We start from the raw sequence: 26,978 nt of genomic DNA, 5'->3' as shown, positions 1-26,978 counted from the left end.
TAATGTGACAGCATTGTTGGAAGACAGTGATGGCAGGAGGTGCCACTTACTGGAGGAATGATCGGGACATGTTCCTGGGGTTATATTTTATCTTAGCCACTTTCCTCTACATTCTGGCCCACTATGGCATCAGCTGCTGTATTCTCCACTATCTCTTTCCTGCCGTGATGGACACCTCTGAAACCATAAGCCCAAATAATTCCTTCCGGAGTTGTGTCTGATGAATATCTTCATCACAATAACAAGAAAAATCGCTAAGGCAATGTGATGTGTTTAATTACAGACTCTTTCACTGCCCCAAAGAAACCTCATACGTACCAAGCAAGAGGACATCCCCACTCTCTCTCCTCCTGCCCTTGACTCCCATGATTCTCTCTCAAAGCCCCGCCCCCCACACCCAGTGTGGCAAATTCTCCACCAGGTCCAGCCTGGGTGCTTGCTTTCGTTTGCTGCTGCTTCTGAGCTAACTCTCACCGTGTAGTCCAGCTGAGCTTGAACACAGTCTTCCTGCCTCTGCGTCTGTCCCCAGCCCACACGCGGTTATCGTTCCCTTTTCTGTTCAAAAGAACGTCATCATTTAATGCAACCCTAGTCAGTGGTTCTTGCTGTCCTGCCCAGAGCTACAAGTCCTCTCAGACAGTCTTTTCTGTGTTTTTCCTATGCTTAACTCTAGCAGTTTCGAAGCTTCAGGTCTTACGCTGACGTCTTTGATATAGTTTGAAATGAGTATTGTACAGGGCGAAAGATGGGGGGGTCTAGTTTCAGTATTTTTGTGGATTTCCACTTTCCCCAGCAGCATTTGCCAACCATGCTGTCTTCTCTCCAGTGAATATTTTTGCTACATTTGTCAACTATAAGGTAATTGAAGTTTTTTTTTCCTTTCTTTTTTTTTCTGGGTCTTCCACTCTACTTCATTGCCTGGCATGCCTTTTTGTTCCAGAAAGCACGCTGGCTGTGTTACTGTCACCATGCACCATAATTTACTCCAAGTTCTGTGCATTATAAACACATCTACCTTACAGTTCTATGTGCAGACTGCATGTACATGTACAAAACCCAGGCTCAGTGGAACAACTTTTAACTTTGATACGTGTAGTTTGATACTCTGATTCTCTCCAGTCTATTCCATTTCATTGAGAAAATACTTTCATGTCCCATTGAACTGAATTCAAGACAAAACGTAGTCATGATTTGGACCAGGGCCTTGGAACATGGAGTAAGAGTGTGTCCAGGCCTCTCACAGTCCCACTGGTGGGTGTCACAACCATCAGATTCACCGTCAGGAATGAAGGCAGCTCCAGAAGTACTTTTGTCTTGGGGTGCTAGGAACAGAACTGGAAAGGCAAGGGTCCTGGCCCCAAGCCCATGCCCAGTCCGGGAAGCCCATGTAAACACTGCAGTCAGAGATGATTTTCTAAGACCCATTGGATCTTGGAGAAAATAGAGTATCATTGTCTGGAAAGGAAGAAAGAAAATCAGTGCAGGCTTTAGCAGGAGGAGCTAAAGTACATATACTTAAACACTGAGGAAACTATCTAAGCTTTTCATGTGGTCAGGTGGGACTAAAATGGGTTGATTTCATAAGACTCCAGTGTCTGAAACTCAATATCCAATGTCTAACGCACCAGGCAGAGCAAGATACTTGAGTGCGACAGTAAAATGCTGCTCTCTTCCCAGCTCTCGGGTCCTTCCCGAGTCTCACCCTTTGGATCAAATGCAGGTAGGGTGCCCTCCACGGTGCCTGTCAGGTGCAGTGAGAGGCTCAGTGGAGAGGGACATGGAAAAGGCAGTGAGAAGAAGGGTTTGGGGGATGATGTAAGCTTGTTCCTGGTTTTTTTACATCCCCTACATCCCCTTGGCTGTGGCTCATTACAGCCACGACTCCTCCTCATCCCAAGTCTCTGTGAAGATGTATGGAGCAGGCCCACAGCCAAGGTAGAATGCTGGTGAAGGAAGCAGAAGTGAGTCTATGCTTTCTAATCTGCTCATGCTCAGGGGTTGACTTGTTCCCCCAACAAGTAGAGGGGCTGAGTCCCACATACAGCTTATGATAACACACCAGAGTTAGAGAGAGACAATGCAGGATGGTGGGGGAAGAGGAAGAGAGGTCTCGCTCTCCTGCTGACATGTGGAATCAAGATCGTGTCTCCAACAATTACAAGGTGACAGTTGAGATGACAGCGCTATGACCAGATAGATGGTCTGTTCACTGGGACATAACACAAGGCACGTTCCAGACCACAGGCTGCAGCAAGCCCGTGTGTGGAAGGACAACTGTCAGTGGTGTGGAGGGAATTATGAAGCATCCGTGTGGGACTTTGAAGGATGTGTGCACTTGTTCCAAGAAATGGAGGCACTGGAGAGATCATAAGGAAAGAGGCCATGGCCAGGAACACATTTCTCGCCATGAAGACTGACATCTCATGGTGGAACTGTCCTCACGGGAATGAAGGTATTCTACAGAGACACATCTCATAATCTGAATGTCAAATGACTAGGGCAGTGGATCACAAGTGGAAGTTTCCCATGACTCTCATGCTTAGAGAAGGAAAAGGCTCCAGCAAAATGAAGAACTATTTCCCAAAGATTAGACACAGTTCTAATTAGTCAGAATACCTTACAGAATGAGACTAATCTCACAGATCAATGGTGGGCAAGACCATATGCTGACCAGGACTGCTTACATGTATATATCACTGGCCTTCTATGTAAACTTTAATCTTACTTCCAGACCCTGGAGACAGTTGGGGGGTTAGAGGGTCACTAGATCTCTTTGCCCCTCTTTTCCACATGGCTACACTGGGTAAGTCTCAATTTTCTGCTTTTCATTGTTATTTTGGCTGTTTTAATTGGCTTCTCAAGGGTAGGTGGCCAAATTTCTTCTTGGGGTACAGACTGTGACCCTTAGTTCAGCAGCAGGGAGACACACCCCAAGAATGCCTAGTTCTTTCTATGTCACAAAACCAGGCACACCTATCTCTTAGGTAGTGAAATAAAATGAACTTATTAGCTACAGAGAGGGATAGCCAGGTGACAGATATACCTGGCACTCTGTAGACTGTGCCACTTGAAAAGAAGTTCAGCCCAGAGGAGCTGTCGCTGCCTTCAGATGTGAGGCTGACTGTGGTCCCAGGGTCTCACAGGGTGTGTTTGGTAGTTGACCCCAACCATGAAAACGTCTGACCCGGTTCCTTGTGAAACCAATCCCAGAGATTCCCTTCTGGAATCTTCCATGACGCTCTTCGGCGAGGTGTATGCAACCTTAAGAGATCCAGTAAGGGAGGCGGAGGTGCTGACCTGTGTTCTCGGACATTTCCTCATTGTTCTCTCCTCTGGGATGTCTGCACATTTCACTGACCTCCGCTCTAGGACAGTCAGCTCTTAACAAGCGTAGACGTGCTCCAACTCGCTGCCCAAGAAATCCATGGCCGTTATAGACATCAGGCCACACAACTGGAGGTGCGTTTCAGTGAGAAACACAGGCTGAAGGAAAAACAGGCACAAGAGAGAAATCAAGAACTAAGCCAGGATGTGAGTGAACTAAGACAGGATGTGACTGCACATGATGGCGGACTTCCCTACGGTAAGTTCACAGAGCCGATGCCATTTCCAAGTTTTCCAGTTTCTAAAGATTAAGCATATGCCTTCGTGGGACACTGGGGCTGGGAAGACTTTTCTCCTGCTCCTAATCTTGTGGGCTGGAATGAGCTCCACCTTCCATAAAGGTCCACGTTGGCTAGAACAATTCATTTCCATCCCTTGACGGTGAGCTTTGGTACAAGTCAGAGGTCAACTTGTCCAAGTTTTTGGAAGCTCAAACCATTGCAGTCCGAGTCTGCAAGCATCTGGCCGTCTGTAGTCTGTTATTCCTGGGAACCCACATATAAAAACAGGATATGATGACAGACATCTGTAGTCATACAGGGAGATGGTAGTCAGGGACAGGAGAATTGCCCAGAAACCTGAGGGCAAGGTAATCTAGAAAATGCAGCCCAGCAGAAACAATAAGGAAGATCCTGTCTCAATAAAGTAGAGGACAGAACCAATTCCTACAACTTTTCCTCTGATCTCCACACAGTTACTTGCCTGGACTCATCTCTCTCTCTCTCTCTCTCTCTCTCTCTCTCTCTCTCTCTCTCTCTCTCCCTCTCTTCCTCTCTCCCTCTCTCCCTCTCTCCCTCTTTCCCTCCCTCCCTCAAACACACACACACACACACACACACACACACACACACACACACACACACTTTAACTTAGATGCTTTAAAATGTCCTTCTGGAAATAATAGTAGCCCTGAGTTTTAAGCTATACTATGAGAGAAAAGCTTGATGTCTGTATAACCCATTGTTCAAGGAAAGGGACCATGAATCATCAGCCAAGAGCAGAGTGGGGCCAGTGTTCTCATTGCCAAGTTAAAGAATCTAATCAGGCTTAGAGCCAGCACCAAGCTCAGGAAAGGCTAACAAGAGCAGCACTTGCCCAAAGGAGTTATTCTACACCTCTTCTCACTTGTGAGAAAATTCTGAAAGTCACATGCTCTAGAGATCAGATACTAGCAGAGTAGCTTAGACAAATGTTCTAAGCAGCCGTTACCGACTGCTCACTAAGACCCCAACAATGAATGTAGGACACAGGACACTGGGATTCTAATACTGGCTCCTAGCTTTAAAAACAATCCCATGGCCTCATCAGTAAGAGCCAAATACAGTTATCTTCACACGGTACAAAGTGACAGTGCTGGCAGGGCCAAGGGGGTGTAGAACAAAATGATATTCTAAAGGGCTTGGTTATCCACACTCTGAATTGTCTTTGATAATAGTTACTTGTGCCCACAAGCCTTTTGATGACATAAAAAGAAAGTTCTAAGGAACTGTCGTGTGTTTTCCCTCCCACCTCACTGTCTAGACAGTTCGCTCAGCTCACCCCATAAACCCTAAAAGTCAGCTTCATTTTTCCAACCTGTACAAGTACCGCACTGAATTCGGCCGTCCCAAAGCATCACTGGCAATTTCAACTTAAGTGGCCATAGATCGGTTAATTCTTTCTGACCCCAAGAAGTTGTGGTATTATCCCAGTAGAAGGCACAACACATGCTTTTCAAGCTGGGCTCGTTCGTGGGCGGGTGAAAGAGCCAAGCTCCCAACTTTGCATCTAGATCAGTGGGCTTGGGGAGCAACTCAAAATCGTCTTCGGGGTGGTTAGAGGGCGGGAAGTATCCGGGAAAGCACCTTCCACCCTCCTGCGATGGGAGAGAGCAGGATGCAGAGTCCAGCATTGCAGGTAGCAGAGGGGTAGCTTAATCTCGAGTTAACTTACTTGACTCTTAACTTTATTCAAGGAGTTGCATTTGATGTTGCACATAAATTATTCCATGCAAGCATTTGTCATTTATTCTAGTCATTCTCCTAGAAAGGTGTCCTACCCAGCCCTAGTCTTAAGATGGGGAAGCAGAAGCTCTGGGAAATGTATACACTCACCCAAACGACAGAGCCCGTAAGGACCAACTTAAGCATCGGCTCCGCACTGCCAGTTGCTAAAACCCAAAGTCTTTCCAATTCCCCAGGCTTCCTCGCCATTTTTTTTTCAAGAAAGCTGTAAGTTGCCCCCACAAATGCTATACCAATGAGGAGAGAAACAGACATTTAAATTTCGACTCGGTGTGTCACATAAACCATACGATGATTACAAAGCCTAGCTGCAGACCCACGAGGTAATGAGTGAGTCTGAGTCACTGTAGAGGAGCCACTCCTCTGGATATCAAGTTAAATTAGACTATCTCAATACAAAAAAAATTAAAATAAAATAGATCGAGTCTAAGAAATGAGAGAAAAGTTGAATTAAAGTTTCTTAGGTTAAGTGCCTTCTCTATGTTGCACCATGTTTCAGGAGAAACAGGAAAAGGCTAGAATTGGTTATGTGGAAGGAATCTCTGTTTGAGTTCAGCATCAAAGGAAAGTCAGATGTCAGAAAATGCGGGTAAAAAGAGTCCATTGTTTTGTCTTGTTATTAATGGAGGAAACGGGACATTCAAAAGATACAGAGAAGTCTTAGCAAAATCAGAGCACTCCCCTAATGTAGGAAGAGAGACCCGGGTGCTCCCTAACATAGAGAAAAAACTAGGAAAAGTACACCGAGGCCGATTATAAGGATTTGAACGGACACAGAAGTGAGCTACAGACGAGACGGAAGCATCTCCGCGTTCTCTGACCTCCTACACCCTGGGTCCCTTGACCTGAAGTACACTTGGTAGCAGCTTTGGGAGCTGGAACACTTCTAGATGGAACCATACCCGGACCTCAATGCTCGACAGATCATGGCCGCCAGACTCTAAAGGAGGAGAAAGTTGAGGCTTGGTTCATCCAGCGATCCTTGGAGCAGGGGTTGCGCCCTCCCTTGGCCAGGCCGCAGCAGTCTGCCCGGGACAATACCTCTTCTCATTCCCACAAAGCCCTGCTGCCAGCCGCCACCCGGAAGTCCAGGCTCATTCCCGTCCATCCGCCTGAGTCCTCAACCAGCTGTAAGCACAGATGCCGATCCTCCTTCCCCATGGGGCCACTTCAAAACTGCTTCCCCCAACCTCCCCTCCCTTTCAGACTCCTGGCTGCACCAAACTCTCCAAGTGGTGGGTGGATTTCAGAAACCTAAGAGTCAATGTTTGAGTACCTGTGTGCCAGGACAGATGGCACTGGACAGAAATGGTGTGGCAGATGCTGTCTCCAACTGGACCCGCAATAGAACCTGGAGGGCCACACCCCACAGAGGTCCATCTCAGCCTCCCTTCAAAGGTCAAAGGTAGCGATACTTTAGGCTAGCTTTCAACTCAGTATGTCGGACAGTATGACACTGACTTCCTGCCTCCTTTCCCAAGGCACGATTACAGACTGATAAGTACCGCCAGAACAACCATCTCCCGTGAGATTAACTGGTCAGCACTGCTAGCTTCGGTTTTCTCTGTGACCTTGACCATTCATTTTGTGCCAGTGAGTATTTTATTGGGTTTGTTTTTTTTTGTTTTGTTTTGTTTTGTTTTTTTAGTATTTTGGGTCTATTGGGGTTCTGAGGCACCTGCTTAGGGACATAGATCTGGGAGTAGCACATTGATAAAATGAAGTTGTTGATAAATAAAACTGTTTTTAAAAAGGATTTGAACGACTAAGAGATTTACATTTTAGCTTATTGTATTGGGAAACTTTTGCATCTTTTACTTCTGTCTCTATACTTGATGGATCCAGCTGAGTCCTAAATATTAGGAAACAGAACCCAACTATGTATAAAACACCATAACTAAGTGAGATTTATCCAAGTCTCAACATTTGAAAAAGCAAATGATATAAACCAACAACACGTTAAGACGCTAGTGAAGGGGATAGACACATGGTTCAACAGTTAAGAGCATTTACTGCTTCTCCAGAGGACCCAAGTTTGGTTCCCAGCATTGACATTGGGCAGCTCACATCCACTGGTAGTAAACTGCCCCTTATACACACACACACACACACACACACACACACACACACACACACACACACACACATTTAAAAAGAAAGCTAAGAAATAAATCTTAAAATCACATTATTTGATACAGAAAAAAATCAACTAACAAACCCACAACCAATTCAACAACAACAGCAACAACAAAAACCTAAGAAAGCCAATACCAATCCACTGCAAAAACTCTTAGTAAACTAAACATGAGAAGGAACATTGTCACCTTTATTGAAAAGATCAACAAAAATCCTATAGATAATGTTACATTTAACACAGAGAAAAAAATTAGGAACAACATTAAAATATTCAATTTTCTCTTAACAGTCCTTTTTACTATCATACTGGAAGTACTTGCTGCTGCAATAAGATAAGAAATGAAAAAAAAAAAAAAGAAAAGAAAAGAAACTATTTTTCTCCATAGACAACATCTATGCAGTTAGATAAAACTGGCTCCCAGTGTGAGAGAGAGACTCTTGTTACAAATTGGATGGTATAATTCTGAATCAAGACAGTAAAAATAATTTATTTGATTCACGGTACAGACCACCAAAGGCCACATGATAAAATTTTTAAAAATATGACCACGATATAAAGCTAAATTCCATAAAGAGCAAGTTTGAGCCAGGTTGATATGGATGCCAAGACACTTAAAGAAAGGTGCAGGAGTCTACAAGATGTCCACTTACCAAACTAACCTTAGGCCACTTGGATTATAGCCTCCTCCACCCAAGACTAGCCCAGACATTGACTTCTCTGCTGTGGGACTGGAGGGACCCAATATGGCAGCTGAACCCTAATGAGCTGCTTTAAGGTGACAAGACATCTATTCCATCTTCTTTCTCAACTTCTAGGCTCAACCCAAACTATGTGCTTTTTCAAATGTTCATAGTTGAACCCAATGTGTTCATATTTTCTTGATGGTTTCTAGATGTTGTTCTGGAGCTAAGAACAAGTCAACAGAAGAGGCTGTGGTTGCAGGCCAATAATGTGAGATCCAACAGAGAATAAAGGGAATGGCAGGAATAATGTGGAGAAGGAGAAAAGGCAGGCATAAAGGCAAACAGGCAAGCCTACACCCTATACTGTTGCACACTCACTGCTAACAAGCAGATTTCCTAATCTCTCTGAGCCTTGCTTTCTCACCTTGGTAATGAGAGTAATAGTGAGACACTGCACATGAACTTAGCTGGCTGAAAATTACTAGGCAAGTGTTTTGTTTCTTTACCCAGTCGGGAAGGTCAGTCACCAATGCCTGCTGCCTTAAGTGCCCAAGACAGACAGGGGCAGAGGAAGCATCAAGGGCAAGAGAATTCCACAGGGTGTGATGGACAGCAATGATACCTCACACAGATCAGGGATCTCAGAAGGCTCTTGAAGAATTTGGAGTAGGATTCAGAAAGGACAGAGAACATTTTGAACACAAAGAGGGCACTCGGGGTTAAGTGGATGAGTTTATGAATGAACGCATAAAATAAATGCTTACGGGAAAAGGAATAAATTGGGACGTCTAAGAAATAATGTAAGAGCAGTGAGCAGACCCGAGCATAAGGTTAGTTAGCCCTTGGTTGGTGCAGAAATGTGTGCTTCACTGCAGGATTCATTCTACGGGCACCCATGTGACTACTCGGGCATTTTCTAAAGGTGGACATTTACATCCCCTTAATCTTCCACAAACTATTTGTCTGCAGAAACCACACTGTGTCTGCTTTGACCCCTGATACTATGCTATCTCGGTGACCTATCTGTGACCCACACTTTTGAGTGAATCTATTTCCTGTACCCCTAGTAGGACAAGACAACATTTGCACCTGCTGACATATTTAGATACATGTTATCTTAACGGCCACTGCTCTCCGTTGATAACAACCACGTCACCTAGATTGCTAGTCAGCTTCCTCCACAAACCACAGGACAGAAGATTCTCATGGGAAAAAAAAAGTGCCAAGGATTGTTAAAAGTTGATGTCTGTGTTCTCAAAACGAAGCCCTTAGGTAAGAATAATGTTCAGGGCTACTGAGGACTGGATCCACAGGGACAGGCTGAGACCAAAGAGAAAGGGGTAGGAGAGAATCCTAAAGCTTTGAGTTTCAGCTTAGGACACTAATTTCTGTTTGACCTTGGCCACATCATGTGACCTGTTTGGGGACCAGATTTCCAGAGGATGGTAGAGTGACTTCTAGGAATTGTGTAGCTCCAATCTTCTGGAACTGCGGGTAAGGAGGACTTATTTTCTATGCTGGGGAAATGCAAGTCTAGCCCAACTTTCTCTTGTGGTCCCTTTATAGAGTCCCTATGTCTGTCTCCTAATGAACAAGGCAAGTAAGTGGCTCTGTCATCAGAAAGCCAGTGGGTGACCATAGTTGTGTTGATTTGGTGTGTCAATTTCTTGGCTTTATTTATTCTTTACTTTCATAAAGAAGAAAGGGTGCTAGGAGGAGACCTCCTCTGCCCGCTGAGCTTGTAAATGGGATTTCTCCTCAGAGTCTGATCTCAGACGTGTCACCACAGGATGTTAACAAATTGGACCTTGCACAGAGAGCGCTAACCAGAATGGCAGGCCTGTCTGGTGAGGAATAAGAAAAAAGTCTGTGGAGGGGGACAAGCAAAGTCACCACAGCAGCAGCAGGATGGACAGGGACACAGGTTTGTTTGATATTACTCTACAGGCCTCCTAGAGGAAGCACCCAGAAAGCAAGTGGATCACCACATCAGAGCCTTCAAACGCAGCTCAAGGGAGCAGTGGCCCTCCTGGCTCAGAAAGGGTTCTAGGCCACTAGGCCCCGTGCTTGTCTGCCAGAAGGCCCCGAAGAATGAAAGCAGCAAGACAGGGCCCACGGCCTTTTACTCAGTTAACACTAAACTCAGCAAACGCTATCCAACCATACTTTACCGAAGCTGTGAGTTTGTCAGCTGCCTAAACTGTAGTCAGCTACACCCTGTGACATGTGACTTTCCCTTCACTTTCCCATAGATCTTCAGGGGACAGGGAAGCCCACGTCTTGGCCTAAAGCTCACCTGTTATTTGCCTCCTTGCCCAGTCATGCCTCCCCACCGTGATTACAGGAAACAGTCAGCAGATATAGTGTCTTATAGATATGGTCGAGATCATTTTACTTTAAGTTGGGATAAGCCTATTATCTCTGTGAAATGAGCAGATAGCTGGGTCTTTCTGGTTGGAGTGTACCTGGTAAGAACTCTTCTCCCCTGTGTACAATGAAGAATGAACTTTTCCTCAGAGCCTCTGGATGGATCTTACCCAAACCAGGGACAAACTTCAAGGGATCCAGGAGTCCATCAACCCATCCCAGAGGGCATTGATGGTCACAGGAGAACAGCGCACAATGGAACAGTGTAATGGAGGTTTCAAGTCTCACCCCGCCCCGACATGTTGAAGGTTTCAAGTCTCATCGATGCCCCCCCATGTTGAAGTCCATTGCTTGGTTTTCATTCCCAATGCTGCTCTCTAATTTGTTCTCGAACACCTCTTCTCATAAAAGCACAGAATTTGAGATGGCAATTCTGTTTCTAGTAGAAAATATGAATCTGATTCTCCTATGTATAGGGCTGATTCCTTCTGCTCCAAATGTCTGAGGCATTATGTCACAGCCTGGAACAAGGAACATATGAACCTATAAGACATCTGTGTAAAAAGACTGAGACAAAGTGAGGGAAATGGATATATTAGGGTCACAGCTCTCTAAAAGATACACTCAAATGCACATTGATGTAAAAAGAAACAAACAAACAAAAAACAGTTGAAATGATTCCCAGGAGAGGCTAAAGGGCAGGCTCCTCTTCCTTCTCCCCCCACCCCACAGAGCTATATTTAAATTTCCATTAGTGTCTTAAAATTGTTTGCATGGCAAGCCATAATTCACACAAATATTTGATCATTCAGTATTAACCTCGTAGAGGCCAGTTTCCTTCCCAGAAAAAAAGAGTCATATGTCAACAAGGGCTTGTGTGGTTGATCTGACTTCTATGTGAGGTAGCCACAAATAGTTCACTCTGAGGGTTCTATGGATGAGACAAGACCATAAGAATGGTAGCCAAGAAAGGTCCTAAAGCCCTTTCAACAAGGAAGCACAAGTTTCCAGAGGCAGGCTGAGCTCATGCACCAAACACGTAGTGTCCAGCTGTCATTACTAAATATTTAAATTATTGCTTGCCACACAAACAATTTTCAGTAATTAATATGATTTTTAAATATAGACGCCAGAAAATACAGTTCTGGGTGTCTGAGCTTAGCCTTTCTTGGGGGAAGTAGTATGTTCCTCGGCTTCTGTTCAGTCTAATCCTTATAACAAGGCTTGAACCCATAATGCAAAGCTCAGTTCAGCCCCTGGAAAAGAATCCTGTGTGTTTGGCCAACTTCTCCAGGTTGGAGTCCAAGTCCCCAAACCGCTCCTTGCCTTTCAGTGTTCATGACCCAACAGAGACCCACCCCTCAGCATTCCTGAGTAATTGTCACCCTGTTTGTCCTGCAGTTTCAGGGACACACCCCCCCTTGAAGACATAAAGAACGGTGATTAGAAACAAGATTGCTGATCAACACCCATGTGACTTAAGCACTCTCTGAAAAATTGTGCCTAAGAATACACGCGCAGGCTCTCCCGGCTGCCCACACCCCCAAGGCCCAGGGGTACCTATGCATGGTATTCCCAAAGGAACACCAGATAAAGCCACACAAGGCTTTCTAGTGTCTTAATTACTAAACCCGATACCGTTTCTTCAGAGACTCACACTCATGTCCATCTTATTGGAGTCGATGAAAACTTTATGACAGACAAGTTCACAGTGAGCTGGCCTAACAGACCATTCCTCCCGATTCCACTCAGTTCAAGATAGATTTTTTTTCCCCCCAAATTCCAAACCTCCCTGGCTCTTCCTGGGCATTTGCCTGTGCACTTCCTGCATGGTTCCCACTACAAGGACTAGTTCTGTTTCTCTTTAATTCTTCTTAAAATAATTTTGATTAAATTATTTATTTATTGGGGGGAGAGCATGAATGCATGGTGAGCCAGGGCTGGTCAGAGTTGAGAGCTGGTTTTCATATTTCTAGCACTGTCTGGGCATTTGTGGAGTCTTACTGGAGCAAAGGCATTACCAAGAGTCTTGAGCAGCCCTTAATATCCTAATGAGGTGTCACCCACAAGCTTACCTGTAGCACAGATTCAAATGACTTGTCACAGTATCGTCCCAAGCAGTCGGGCCTTGGCTGTGGCTGGTGCACGTTGCCCCTCTGTCAGATCTGTGTTTATCTAAAATATAGGCCATATGCTTTCACCACAGAGAAATAGTTTAACTGACAGGAAAAAAAAAGCTATCTTCTTATCCCAGGACCCACAAAGGTACAGTTGCTTCAGCCTTTGCCCTCCCAGTCTTCTAGACCCACACAATCTAAGGCACATGCTTCCTGGCGGTCCTGTGAATGCCCAAGGCATGCACTTCCTGGAGGTCACAGACATGTCCCATCTAGCTCAGTCTTTCCAATTCTGTTTCTTTAGCAGCCTTTGGCATCTTCCTCCAACTACTGCCATGTTCTCCTGCTTACCCATTTCTGAGCCATCAAAGGCAAGATCCTAGCTTCACCTCTATAGTCAATGAGTCCCATCAGCTTACTTTCTGATGCCAAAATTCCAATAGTTTAATATTTGGGGTGAAACTGCCCCATGTATATCACACAAGTGCCTCAACTTCAGTCTTCAAACTCTCCTGGACAAGTCAAGACAGAACCAGGAGATGTGGGGTCTTCTGCTCACTGGGCAGACTTTGGTTCAATCAGTCCCCTCTGTCTTGGGGGGGAGTCTCCTCTAGTGAGCAGAGCAATGGCTACACACACTCTGTCCTTGCAGATACTGGGGAAGCAGGCCATTTGGGGAGCTGACCTCTGAGCAATGTACACTCCTAACTGCTAAGTCATATCGCCAGCCCCCTAAGCATATCATTTTGAATAAGAATCTTGTGGATTGGGTTTTCATGTCTCAGGTACTCATCCTTGGAAGCCTTCTGCAGATCTGCTCAAAATAACAAGACTTTCTCCCTCAAGACAGAGAACTGTGTTCAGAAAGTCGAAATTTTATAATTGGAAAAAATGTAAAATTTCTTGCACCTAACTGCACACAAAGACATAAAAATCCACACTTTAAAGGGAATAGAAGGGGAAAAAAAAACAAAGAAAATCTGCATGGTATGTAAAATGTAGTTTTCTTTTGAAAGAATACCTTTTAATATGTACATAGGCATGTGTGACCACCACATGTATGCACATGTGAACACATCTGTTGGGAATTGGTTCTAATACTTTGTCTTAATTCAGCTCCTAAAACACTGAGGAGGGGAGTGTATGCTAGCTGCTGGGAGGTTTAGAAGTGCCCAACCATTGAGCTAGTCAAGGCATATCAAAATTAGCGTGTGTGTGTGTGTGTGTGTGTGTGTGTGTGTGTGTGTGTGTGAGTTTAACTAATTCACCCCGACAAATGGCGCCCAAAGTGAAGGAAGAACTCACTTTTAAAAATTAATTGGAGATTCCTGGATGGAATACACACGGACCATGATATAAGATTAGGAGGAGGGGAGAATTGATTTCTCAGCAAGCTGAACAGGGTCATGTGATTCCTGTGCAAACTGCGAAACTAGAGGCTGTCAGGGATTTACCCCAGGCCCTTCTGAAGGTTTCTACCTACCTCAAAGAACTTAAGCTTGGAGGTGCTGGAAACCCCTGCTGTGCAGAGACAGGGAGGCCTCTCTGAGGCAGAGAGTCAGATTGTAGACACTGCCTACTTCCTACAAGCAAATAATCAAAGGCTAGAAATAAATAAAATTTGATCTAATAGTGTTTTTAAGGATAAAAATGAGTATAGTGGTAATTGTTTAAATGTTCTTAAGTATAGATGGGATAAAGAAATCCAGGCCTTTGATCTGCAATGTAGGAAATCAAGGCAGGGAGGGAGAATAGAAGGAACGAGAAAAACACATTAAAAGAAAATTGAAAAGGTCTATGCTAGGGCAAATACTCAGATTCTTTTGAACATGGTCTACATGGGAATTCTTGGATTGTTCAGCCTGGTAAAACAAAAATAGAGCCTCAGAATAGGCTTATACAGTAAATAGAAGGAAATTTAATTTAAGTTAAATGCATAAATAATTGAGGCTTTTTAAAGATTGATTTATTGATTTCATATATGTGAGCACACTGTAGCTGTCCTCAGACACCAGACGAGGGCATCAGAACCCATCACAGATGGGTCTGAGCTACCATGTGGTTGCTGGGAATTGAACTCTGGACCTCTGGTAGAACAACCGGTGCTCTTAACCGCTGAGCCATCCCTCCAGTCCAAGGCTTTTGATCTTAAATTATAAGTCAAAGAGCAGGGCATAAGTGAAAAAAAACTTACCTCTGACAGACAAAGAAATTTATGTTAATTCAAGTTACATAAGGAGAAGGGGACATGTGTACCCATAGAGGAATTTATCTCCATAGAGGGGAGGAATTAAGCATACTTAAGAGGAATAAATAGGGGCTGGGGATTTAGCTCAGTGGTAGAGCGCTTACCTAGGAAGCGCAAGGCCCTGGGTTCGGTCCCCAGCTCCGAAAAAAAGAACCAAAAAAAAAAAAAGAGGAATAAATAATTGAGGCTTTCGATCTTAAATTATAGGTTGGAAAGCAGGGGACAGGCAGCCTAATTCATCTCAGACAGAGGAAACTCATGCCTTGATCCCACTGATAAAAATTAAACATGTAAGGAAAAAAATACGGAAGATGGTGGGGGAGCACTGTCTGAGCAGATGGTATTTGTTTAGATAGCTTTAATTGCTTTGAGTTGTTTTATTATCAAAATGAAGATGATTATAAGTTTGGTGATATTTATGATATTAAAAATCCTCTGGGAAAGGTCAAGCTATTAATTTAATTTATTCTATACCTTTAATGATTTCTGGTTGCTGGACCAAGAACATGTTACTCTGGGAGAGAGGCACTGAATTTGTATTGACAGGAAAGGAGGAAAGGCTCTGGACCCCTCCCAGAGTGATATGGATCAGATATGATGGGGGAAGACCCCCTGAAGATCTAAAAAAAAAAGCAGAAAAAAATCAAGCAGGACAGGTAACTGGATCTGCTGATTCCTCGACATGGCAACAGCCCAGTTATTGGCTTAGACACAAAAATGTCTCCAGTCAAAGCTTAAGCTAAAATGAGACAATGAGACTTGTTGGTTATGGAATCCTTGAGATTATTCGTGCCCTCCTTCACATGGCATGAATGAAGATTTATTACAGTTGGTTATTGACCAAATTAACTCATATAAAAGACAGCTGTCTTTCATCTGCACAAACAGGGAGCAGAATTTCATCCTTCACTGATCTGTGCACCCTGCACAATCCACATGAACATCTGAATGGTGCTAACATTTTGGGTGTGAGATTCATATGTTACAGAATGTGCAGCTCTGACAAGATTCATCCTCAGAGATGCTGAAATGACCTGCTGTTTCAGCCCTTGCTTCCCGATGCTGCCCAGAGACTTGCTTCCAAAACGGCTTCAGGAAGAGTTGATGATTCCAGATGACCTCACTTCATCCAACCTTGCAGACAGACCAGTCAAAACTTCGGTCAAATCCTGAGCCTTCCAAACATACGAAGACTGGATAACACATGCTAAAGCTAGCTTTCTTAAGTCTAACCAATTTTCCTAATTTTCCTACCCCTTCTCAGCCCATTAAAGAATTTTTCATTCCCCTATTCATCAGGAAGAAGTTATGAAAAGTCATCATCCTGATCCCTTGGGTTTGGATATCTGGTTATGGTTATTTTATAAATCATGGATAGGCTGTCATCTTAAGGGATAATTTGGAAATGGTCATAATTTTGAACACAGAAGTGGTAAATAAAATGGATTACTAAATTTATTCTTAAGCAAAGCATTATATAGCCACAATCTTCCATTGGCAGAAATCTTTATAATTGATTCAAATTGAAGTTATAATTTTACATCGGTACAAAATTTATAGGTTTATGCGGGTTTAAGGTTTGCATTGGTATAAACTTCTTATATTGATACAAAATTTGAAATTAATATTGTTACTCTTAGATAGGCATTGTGCCTATGCAATTCACGTAAAATACAAGGTTTAGACTGAGTCCTTCTACAGCTGCTGTTACAAACTGTTTAGGATGATTAAGTAATGCAAGTTAAGGGGCAGATAGTAAAGTAATGTTTATATTAGATTACAATTTAACTATATTAAGAGTCTTTCTACAATATTCGAATAGAAATAGCCAAGGGTAGTCAAGGATCAACACTTCAGAAATACTTTATATAATTCTCTTTAAAAATATCAGAAATCCGCAGAATATAACATTTAATATTAATTCATTATTAAGGATCATTTGACTAGAGACATGTTTGCTCCTGACTGTACCCCTTTATTAGCTCAAAGAAGAAATTGAGCATCAAAACCTCCGTATGGAGTTGCTCCAGTTGTGGCAAAGGAGCCACTGGACAAAAATTACCCTATTCATCTACAGACAAAAAATACTATCCAAGAAATGACACACAACACAGGATAGGTCACAGCTTAGCTCTGCCAAGACAGAGTAAACAAGTCCTTCATAGTTACTGCTTTATTCCAAGGCCTGTCAGATGGTTCTGGGCCAGAATGCTGAAGACGGATGCTCAAATGTTTTGAGTAATAGGGGACTGTCCAAGCAGTCAACCGTTTCTACAATTTGTTTTAAGTTTTGGAAGCTATGTTTTGTGCTTCTTGTGTATTCAGATAATAATTAGTTCTCAGATTTCTGATGGGATTTAAGACTAGTTATAGTCTCATACTCAAGCTCAAGCTGTTTAACATTCAGGAAGATGCTATAGAATGGGCGGGTTTCAGCTGGTAATACAAGTTAAAATCAGAACATAGCACAGGTCTAGAATTGTAAACTCTTTAAGTCATGATAAATAGTACTTCATTTAATTGACAAATGTGATAAACTGAATGTTAATCATACTTTACAATTTACATAATTGTTATGGTTATTTGTGTGTGGGAGAAGAGCCTCTTTTTTATTTGGACAGAAAGGGTGAGATGTTGGGAATTGGTTCTAACACTTTGTCTTAATCTGGCTCCCAAAAGCCATGCTTCCAGGCACTGAGAGTCCACGCCCATGGCTGGCTTCAATTGGTAATAAAGAATTTCCGTACAGTCTATGGCTCAGCGGGGAGATGGATGTGGGACTTTTAGATTGTGTGGGCCAAGGGACTAGGAGAGAAGAGAGAAGAACAACAAGCAGAATCACTATGACAGGGAAGAAAAGAGAACAGACTTAAAGGCCAGCTGCCAAGTAAAAATCCAGGAAAGTGGCTCTAGGAGCCACTCCCCCGATTGTGTCTGGGGTATCAGAGATGAAATATAGATTTTAAAGGATGTTAATTCAGGAATACTGGTGGGGTGTGTGTGCTAGTCATGGGGAGATTTACAAGTACCCAACCATTGAGCTAGTCAAAGCATATCAAAATTAGCTAGTGTGTGTGTGTGTGTGTGTGTGTGTGTGTGTGTGTGTGTGTTGAACATGCTTACACATGAGTGTAGGGGTGCACCCCTGTGCAGGACAGATGTTGACATCCAGTGTCTCCCTCTATTAACTTCTTCAGCCTCTACCCTATTCATTGAGACAGAGTCTCTCGTTGAACCCGGAACACATTCTTTCTATCAAGCATCCGACAAGGAAGCCTCTGGGATCTGCCTGTCTCTGTCTAACACTGAGATTACAGGTGTGCACTGCTGTGCCCAGCTTCTTTGTGGGTGCTGCAGATTCAAACGTAGGTCCTGGTTTTCACCTTATCCAAGGAATCTCCAGGTCCTGGTTTTCATTTTACCCAGGGAAGTGTGAGTCCCCACAGATGCCAATCCTCATGGACACCTTCCCTTTCTCACTTCTTCATTTCTTCTACTTGTTTTTGTGGCTCTATTTCTGTCTCTTACTCTGTTATTCTTCATCACTGGAGACTGGAACTCACAGCCTCATGCAAGCTGAGTAAACAGTCTACTACCGAGTGCACCCCACCCCTAATTCCTCTCTCTTATTGTAAAAACTGAGTTCATGAATTGGAAGTCTTTCCTAACATGAGTGTTTTAGGTCTGTAAATTATCTCTTAGGTCCTGCTTTAGCTTTAGCCCACAACTTTGGAAGTCTTTAGCCGTACCATTTAATTTGAAACACTTTAATATTCTTGGGGTTTCTTATTCACTTCATGTGCTATTTATAAGAGCATTATATAGTTTCCAAATATTGAATATTTTCCAGATATCTTTCATTTACTAGTCCCTAACTTAATTCCACCATGTCAGAAAATATAATCTATGTGTTTCTTTATCCAGAATATTATCACTGAGTAAGCAATTCTAAGTTGACTTTTTTAAAAAGTTTCAGTGGTTAGGGATAAGGCCCACCCACTCTTCTCTCATGTCTAAGAACTGCTGCCGTTCTTATCTTTGCTTCTTTTCTTTTTTGGTTGTCTTTTAACTGTTTTGTCTTCAGTAAAAATCTTAAACAGTTCTTCATGCCTTTGTATCATCTCTTTCTATTTCTGACACTTGGGGTTTATTGAGTTTCTATTGATAGACGAATCTTATCTACTTTGGGAAATCTTAGGCTAACAAAACCCACAAATTGTAGGCCCATGAAATTATGTCAATAACTAAGGTGGCTAGCTCTTTTTTTTTTTCTTTTTTCTTTTTTTCAGAGCTGGGGACTGAACCCAGGGCCTTGCGCTCGCTAGGCAAGCGCTCTACCGCTGAGCTAAATCCCCAACCCGGTGGCTAGTTCTTGAGGAATAATTATCAGAGTTGACTTTTAGTCCTATGCTGGTTGGACTTTTGTTTTATTTTTATTAAATAATAAAACCCAATTTATTATTGTTAGGTTTTGTTTTGTTTCTGTTTGTTTTTCTCAATTTGATTCAACTTAGAGTCATTGTAGAAAGAAAACCTCAATTTAAAAAAAAGAAACCTCTGTATGATTGGCTACAGATAAGTCCATAGGACATTTTCTTGATTAATAACTGATATGGGAGAATCCAGCCCACTATGGACAGTCCTACTCCTGGGCAGGTAGACCTGGGTTGTGTAAGAAAGCAAGCTGAACCAACCATGAAGATCCAGCCAGTGAACAGCACTCCTCTGTGGTCTCTATGCAGTTCCTGCCTCAGCTTCCTGTAATGTTGCAAATGGAAATAAACCATTTCCCATTTCTCTGCTGCTTTTCATCAGTGCTTTTGTCACAGGGCCCCAGACCTTTGTAGGCCCTGAAACCTTAGCACAGTTGACTCCATGATGGGAGAGCTACCAGGCTGTAAAACTCAGCACACAGACAGCACCACCAGCTAAACTAAAACTAGGGCCTAATCCATCAAAGTCCATTTAGACTTCTGGGAAAGTCTCTGAATGTACTGACATTTCTGTTTGGCTTCTGTAGTTCCATGTATGGGTAACCGTTCTTGTTAACTGAAGTATGTCAGCCCAGAACATGGTTTTGTACTTAGAAGTTCACCTTGAAAAAAGGCTCAGGGTTGCACCGGGATACCAAACACTCAGTGAAGATTCCTGGCTGGCTAATAAGACTTTCTATTAACCTAAGTCCCAGCAGTTTCCTCTGCTGAATACCCCATAATAGTTTTGTCAGAGCAACAGAAAGGAATATAGCAGACAGACAGACAGACAGACAATATTTTTTTAAAAAATCTTAGGCCATAATTTTTTCTCCTCTGTAATGTTAACACATGTGATTGAACACTTCACTAATATTTACTCTTTCTATTTTTTTAATTTCATTTCAAATCGTTCATTATGATTCAAGTTCACTAATCTTTTGTTGTATTTTGTTTTTCATCTCACATAGTTTAATGTCTGGAAATTCAGCTTAGGTCCTTAAAAACTATGTTCCCAGTCTCTATAATATACCTTATCTTTTCTTCTCTGCCTTTGAACATATAGGATGTATATAGTCAAACTCTTTACTTCTGCCAAATTCCATCATCTGTATCAGTTTTGATCAGTTTCAATTGGCTGATCCTTTTTCCAATTAAGATTAATCTTACATAATATATTTATCTCATATAGTGTGTATTATATATGACATTATTTATAAAATACATGAATTTTTATTAGATGCTAGACATTGTAGGGTTTGTCATGTTGTCAACTAATTATTATAATCCCACACTGCTTTTAAGCTTTGTTTTGAAGTACGGGTCTAAGAATCAGAACTGCGATTAATATAGGATTTATCTTCCCCATTATAAAGAAAGATTCTTTCCTGTTAGCCTTGTGTAAGCTCCGCCCCACAGTCACCTGGCAACAGTCAGGTGTGCCTGATTCACTATAAAAGGGGCTGCTTGCCCCTCTGCTCTCTTGCTCTTCCCTTCTTGCTCCTGCTCTCTCCCCATCCCCCCCCCCCACACACACATGCTCATGGCCACCCTCTACTCCTCTACTCCTCTTCTCTGCTCTCTCTCTCTCTCTCTCTCTCTCTCCTTCCCTCCCTCCCTCCCTCCTCTCTCTCTCTCTCTCTCTCTCTCTCTCTCTCTCTCTCTTTCTCTCTCTGTGTGTATGCCTTTCTCTGCCTCTATTACCCTCTCACCTCTCCTCCTCATGCCCTCGATAAACTCTATTCTATACTATACTGAGGTGTGGCTGCTCCCTCAGGGGGAAGGGATGTCTCAGCATGGGCCTGCGAAGGCACCCCTTTTCCAGACCTGACTGCACCTCCATAAAACACATCCCTGCTCTCTATCTGAACCCAGCACCAACTCATCTATACAACCTCATGAGTCTAAGGGTTACAGTCTGGTCGTTACAACTAAACATGTCTCTCTTCTCTGTGAGACTTCTGGCTGCTGTTCCCTGGAGTCCTTTCTTTTCTTTTCTCCTCTTCCCCCTTTTTAATGAAAATAATTTTTTCTCACATAGTCTATCCAGATTATGGTTTTCCTTCCTTTATTCCTTCCAGCCTGTCCCCCTCCAGATCACTTTCTTTACATCTCTCATTAGAAGGAAAAAAGCTTCTAAGGGATAATAATAAAATAAAGTTAATTAGATAAAACAAAAACTAATACATCAGAATTGGACCAAACAAACCAATAGAAGGAAAAAGAGCCCAAGAGAAAGCACGAGAGTCAGTCAGAGACCCAATCATTTGCACACTCAGGAATCCCATTAAACACTAGAGGGTACATGCAGAGGACCTGGTGCAGACGCATGCAGACTGGTGCATGCTGCCTGAGTCTCTCTGGGTTTGTAAGAGCGTTGGTCATGATTTAAAGGGTCTTGTTTCCTGTGTCCTCCATCCCCTCTCTCCTACACTCTGCCTCCTCTTCCGCAGGGTTCCCTGAGCCCTGAAGGGAGGGCTCTGATGATGACGTCCTGTGGAGAACTGAGTGTTCCATGGTCTCTCGCTCTGCACGTCTGGCTGTGGGTCCCTGGATTTGTTCCATCTGCTGCAGGAGGAAGCTTCTCTGATGATGGCTGAGCAAGGCACTGCTTATGAGTACAGCAGGATGTCATGAGAAACCATTTCTGCTATGTATTTTTAATAACAGTAGTACCTAGTTTTAACCTAGTACCCTGGGCTATCTAGTCTCGGGTTCTTGGTCACCCAAGCATTGTCAGGTCTGGGTTCCATCTTGTGTAGTGCATCTTTAGTCAAATCGGATATTGGTTGGTTATTCCCCAAGTTTTCTGCCACTGTTGCCTTAGTCTATCGCGCAGGTAATGCACCATTGTGTACAAGAGGGTTTGTGGCCGGATCAGTCTTTGCATCACTCTTTTAGTGGTGTGCAGAGTACATTCCTATGCTAAGATGCTAAAACACAGGAGTGAAGGCTCTATGTAGACAACAGCTGGACATCTCCATGTTCAATGAGTTGTATAGGTGCTGTCTTCAACAATGGAGACTTGCTGTCAGATTGTGGAGAGCACCCTACAGTCTTGCCAACAGCATGAGTTGTTTGGGGATTCCCATGGGACCCTTTTGGCCAACAGATCAATTAGATGCATCTCAATCTCACTCCTGGAAGCTTCATGTGGTGACAAGAGATGATCTGTCTCCTCTGTTATTTTGGTGATTTTATTTAGATTATATAATATTATAGATAGATTCTACTGAAATATATACATGTTAAACATGTCGTCTTTTTTCGCATGTGAATGTCTGGCTTCTTCATAAACGATCAGGTGTTAAGGGTGTGTGGATTGCTGTCTGGGTATTGATAAGAATGTCTGGTTTATGTAAATACCGTGCTGTTTTTATAACTATAGCACAGTAGTACAATCTGAAGTCAGGAAGAGACACCTCCCATAGTTTTTTTATGATTAAGGATTGTTTTAGCTATCCTGGGTTACTTGTATTTTCATATGAAGCCGAAAATCGTCCTTTCAACATCTGTGAAGAATTGTGCTGGAATTTTGATGGGAATTGCATTGAATCTGTAGATTGCCTTGGTTAAGATGAGAGTTTTTACTATGCTAATCCTGCCAATCCATGAGCATGGGAGATCTTTCCATCTTCTGATACCTTCTTCAATCTCTTTCTTCAAAGACTTGAAGTTTTATCACGCAAGTCTTTCACTTGCTTGGTGAGAATTACCACAGGATGTTTTATACTATTTAAGGCCGTAGTGAAAGGTGTTGTTTCACCAATTTCTTTTTCTCCATTTGGGTCACCTAGATATAGAAGAGATACTGATTTTTGTGAATTAATTTTGTGTTTATCTACTTTGTTGAAAGTGTCAGCTGGAGGAGTTTCCTGGGGGAGTTTTCCTAAGCCCCTTATGCTTACTACCATACCTGCAAATAAGGATAGAAGTATCATATATGTGCATGTATATATATATATGAATATAAGAAATATGGATATATTTCGTTCTTTATAATTTGTATTGAAGGAGATACAATTTGTATCTCCTTCAGTCGTCTTATTGCTCTAGCTAAGACTTCAAGTTATATACTGAATAAGTATAGAGAGAGTGGACAAACTTGCCTTATTCCTTATTTTAGTGGAATTTCAGTGTCTCTCCATTTAATGATGTTGCCTATGGGCTTGCTATAAACTGCCTTTATTATGTTCAGATATGTTCCTTGTATACTTAATCTCTGCTGGACTTTTATCATGAGGGGTATTTGATTTTATCAAAGACCTTATCTATATCTGATGGGATGGTCATCTGGTTTCATATTTAGTTTGTCTATACGTTAGTTTATTGATTTATATATCTTCAACAATCTGAATATCTGGGATGAAGCCTACTGGATTATGGTGAATGATTTTTTAATGCACTCATAGATTTGTTTGCAAGTATTGTACTAAGAATTTTTGAATCAATGTTCATAAGGAGGAATTGTCTATAATTCTCTTTGTCGGGTTTTCATGTGGTTTGGGTATCGGTAACTGTGGCCTCATAAAATGAATTGGGTCATGTTCCTTCTCATTCTATTTTGTGAATAATTTGAGGAGTACTGCCATAACTCTTGTTTGAAAAATTATCATAGAAACTTTTGCTAAAACAATCTGGCCCTGGGCATTTTTTGGTTGGGAAACTATTAGTGACTGCTTCTATTCCACTACGGGCTATAGGTCTGTTGGAATTGCTTATCTGATCTTGATATAACTTTGGTAAGTAGTATTTATTAAGAAAATTATCCATTCCTTTTATATGTTTGAATTTGGTGGAGCACAAGTTTTAAAGCATGTCCTTACGAGTCTCTGGGTTTCCTCAGTGCCCATTGTTACACCCCCCCCCCTTTTCATTTCTGATTCTGTCCTCTCTGCCTTTTAGTTAATTTGGGCGTTTGTCCATCTCATTGATTTTCCTGAAGAACAAACTTTTTGTTTCAACGATTCTTTGTGTTTTTGTTTGTTTTTATTTTATTGATTTCAGCTCTGAATTTTATTTCTTGCCATTTCTCTTCCAGAGCTTTTAGGTGTGCTGTCAAGTTACTAGTATGAGATCTCTCCTGATGTTTGCTTGTTTGCTTGTTTGTTTGTTTTTATGTAGACACTTGATATTATGGACTTGCCTCTTAGATCTGCCTTCATGGTGCCCCACATGTTTCCGAATGTGGATTTTCACCTTCACTGAGTTCTGGAAAGTCTTTAATTTCTGTCTTGACCCATCTTTCATTCAGTAGAGAGTGGTTCAGGCTCCCCAAGTTTGTGAAATTTGTTGTTCCTGTTATGTTGATATCCGGCTTTAATCCATGGTGATCCGAGAGTCTGCAGAGTGAGACTTCAATTTCCTTCTACATGTTTTGATAGACACCAAGATTTGCTGGGTGTCTGAGAATAAGGTCAATTTTTGAGAAAGTTCCATGAGTTCTTTTGTGTTGGGTGAAATGTTCTAATAGTCAGTTAGCCACAGCATTTCTCTGTTTGGTTACTGTATGGATGACCCATCTATTGGGGAGAGTAGTGAATTAAAGTCCCCCACTATCAGTCTGTGAGAATCAATATGTGATTGAAGCCATAATGTGTTTCTTCTGGGTACTTCTGTATTTGGTGCATAGATGTTTAGAATCGAGATGTCCTCTTGGCAGATTGTTTTTTCTTTGATACGTATGTAGTGTCCTTCACTATTTCTTGTCATTAGTTTTGAAGTCTACTTTGTTCGATATTAAAATGGCTACATCAGCTTGCTTCTTAGGTCCTTTTGCTTGGAAAACCTTTTTCCATCCTTTTTCCCTTGAGGTGATGTCTATCCTCGATGTTAAGGTATATTACTCAGATGCAGCAGAAGGATGCATCCTGTTTCTGTATCCATTCTGATAATTTCTGACTTTTTATTGGGGAATTGAGACCATTGATGCTGAGAGATTAATGAACAGGGTTTGTTGTTTCCTGTTATTTTGTCAGCGATGGGAGGGAGAGGAGGAGGAGGAGGAGGAGGAGGAGGAGGAGGAGGAGGAGGAGGAGGAGTAGGAGGAGGAGTATATATGTATGTGTGTTTCCCCTCTCTCAATTTGCTGGTCTGGGACTATTTAATCTTTCTCTTTTCTTGGGTGTGGCCAACGTCTTTAGGGTTGAATTTTCCTCATAGTACCTTCTGTAGTGCTAGATTTGTAAAGAGATATTTCTTCAATTCAGCTTTATCATGGAATGTCTTATTTTATCCTTCTACAGAAGTTAAAAGTTTTGCGGAGTATAGAGTCTTGCATGGCATCTGTGGTCTCTTAGAGTCTGTAGAACATCAGTGCAGGCCCCTCTGGCTTTGAGAGCCTCCCTTGAGAAGTCAGGTGTAGTATTACTCCTAACAGCTCTGCCTTTGCAGCTACTTGGTCTCCCCCCTTGCATCTTTGTTCTATATATTTAGTGTTTTGATTATTGCGTGCTGAGGGGACTTTCTTTTCTGGTCTACTTGGTGTTCTGTCTGGTTCTTGGGCCTTGATAAGCATCTATTTAGGTTATGAAACTTTTCTTCTATGATTTTGTTGAAAATATCTCCTGTACCTTTGATCTGGGTTTCTTCTTCCTCCTCTATTCTTATTTTTCTCAGATCTCATCTTTTCATAGTCCCCCAGGTTTCCTTAAATGTTTTGTGGCAGGGCTCTTTCTGTTTTAACATCTTCTTTGACCCGGGGATTCATTTCTTCTATGTTGTCTTCAATTCCTGAGTTTCTCTCTTGCATCTCTTATATTCTGTTGGTGAAGCTTACCTCGGAGCTCCTGTTCCAGCTCCTTAATTGTTAATTTCCACATTCCCCTCAGCGTGGGTGTTCTTTATCAAATCTACTTCCACTCTCAAGTCTTGAACTGTTTTATTCATTTCCTTCCACTGTGTATTTGTACTTTCCATAGATTTCTTTAAGGGATTCAGTCATTTCCTCTTTAAAGACCTCTGCCATCTTCTTAAAGACTATTTTAAGGTCTTTGCCTTGTGTTTCTGCTATGTTGTGACACTCAGGGCTGTGACAGGGTTGCTGGGCTCCACTGGAGCCATCTTCTCCTGCCTGTTCTTGTGTTTTCACACTGGCTTCTGCACATCTGGGTTTGGGGAGCTCGTGATTTGAGGCGCTGCTATCTGATCTTGTCTTTGGTGGGTGGGTGTTTTCTTCTTCGGTTTCGTTGCCATTTCTGGTTCTTAGGAGAGTGTGGTGGCTGTGCATTGCTTGGTAGGAAATTCTTCTGGGATCCCGGTAAGTGTGGCCACTGAGAGTTCCGGATAAAATGTGTTTCTAGCTATTGGGAACTGAGACTCAGGAATGGGGATGGGAGAGTTAGAAAGGGGGCGGGGCAGGAGGGGGAAGGGCAGAGTATTCTATCCGGATCTGCCTTGTGCCCTGGAAATGGGGGCAGAGAGTGAAAAAGGCCACAATAGAAGGTCCACTGCAGAGCTGCAGATGAAAATGGGGGCTTGGACTTGGAGAGATGAGGGAAGAGGAAAGAGCTGCCGTGAGCTCACTTGCTTTCCGGGCTACAGAGGCCTGCGGTTCCGGAAATGTCTA

At 42.5% G+C, this 26,978-nt stretch overlaps 1 pseudogene; it reads left to right on the top strand.

The window, feature by feature from the left end:
• The first annotated feature begins 3,232 nt into the window (after nucleotides 1–3,232).
• LOC100362645 (Egam-1N-like) lies at nucleotides 3,233–6,645 on the top strand (annotated as a pseudogene).
• Nucleotides 6,646–26,978: the final 20,333 nt, after the last annotated feature.

Source organism: Rattus norvegicus, chromosome 6, assembly GCF_036323735.1.
Source record: "Rattus norvegicus strain BN/NHsdMcwi chromosome 6, GRCr8, whole genome shotgun sequence".
NCBI classification, from domain to species: Eukaryota; Metazoa; Chordata; class Mammalia; order Rodentia; family Muridae; genus Rattus; species Rattus norvegicus.
The sequence above is the reverse complement of the archived record's forward strand: the minus strand, read 5'-3'. Positions and strand labels throughout refer to the sequence as shown.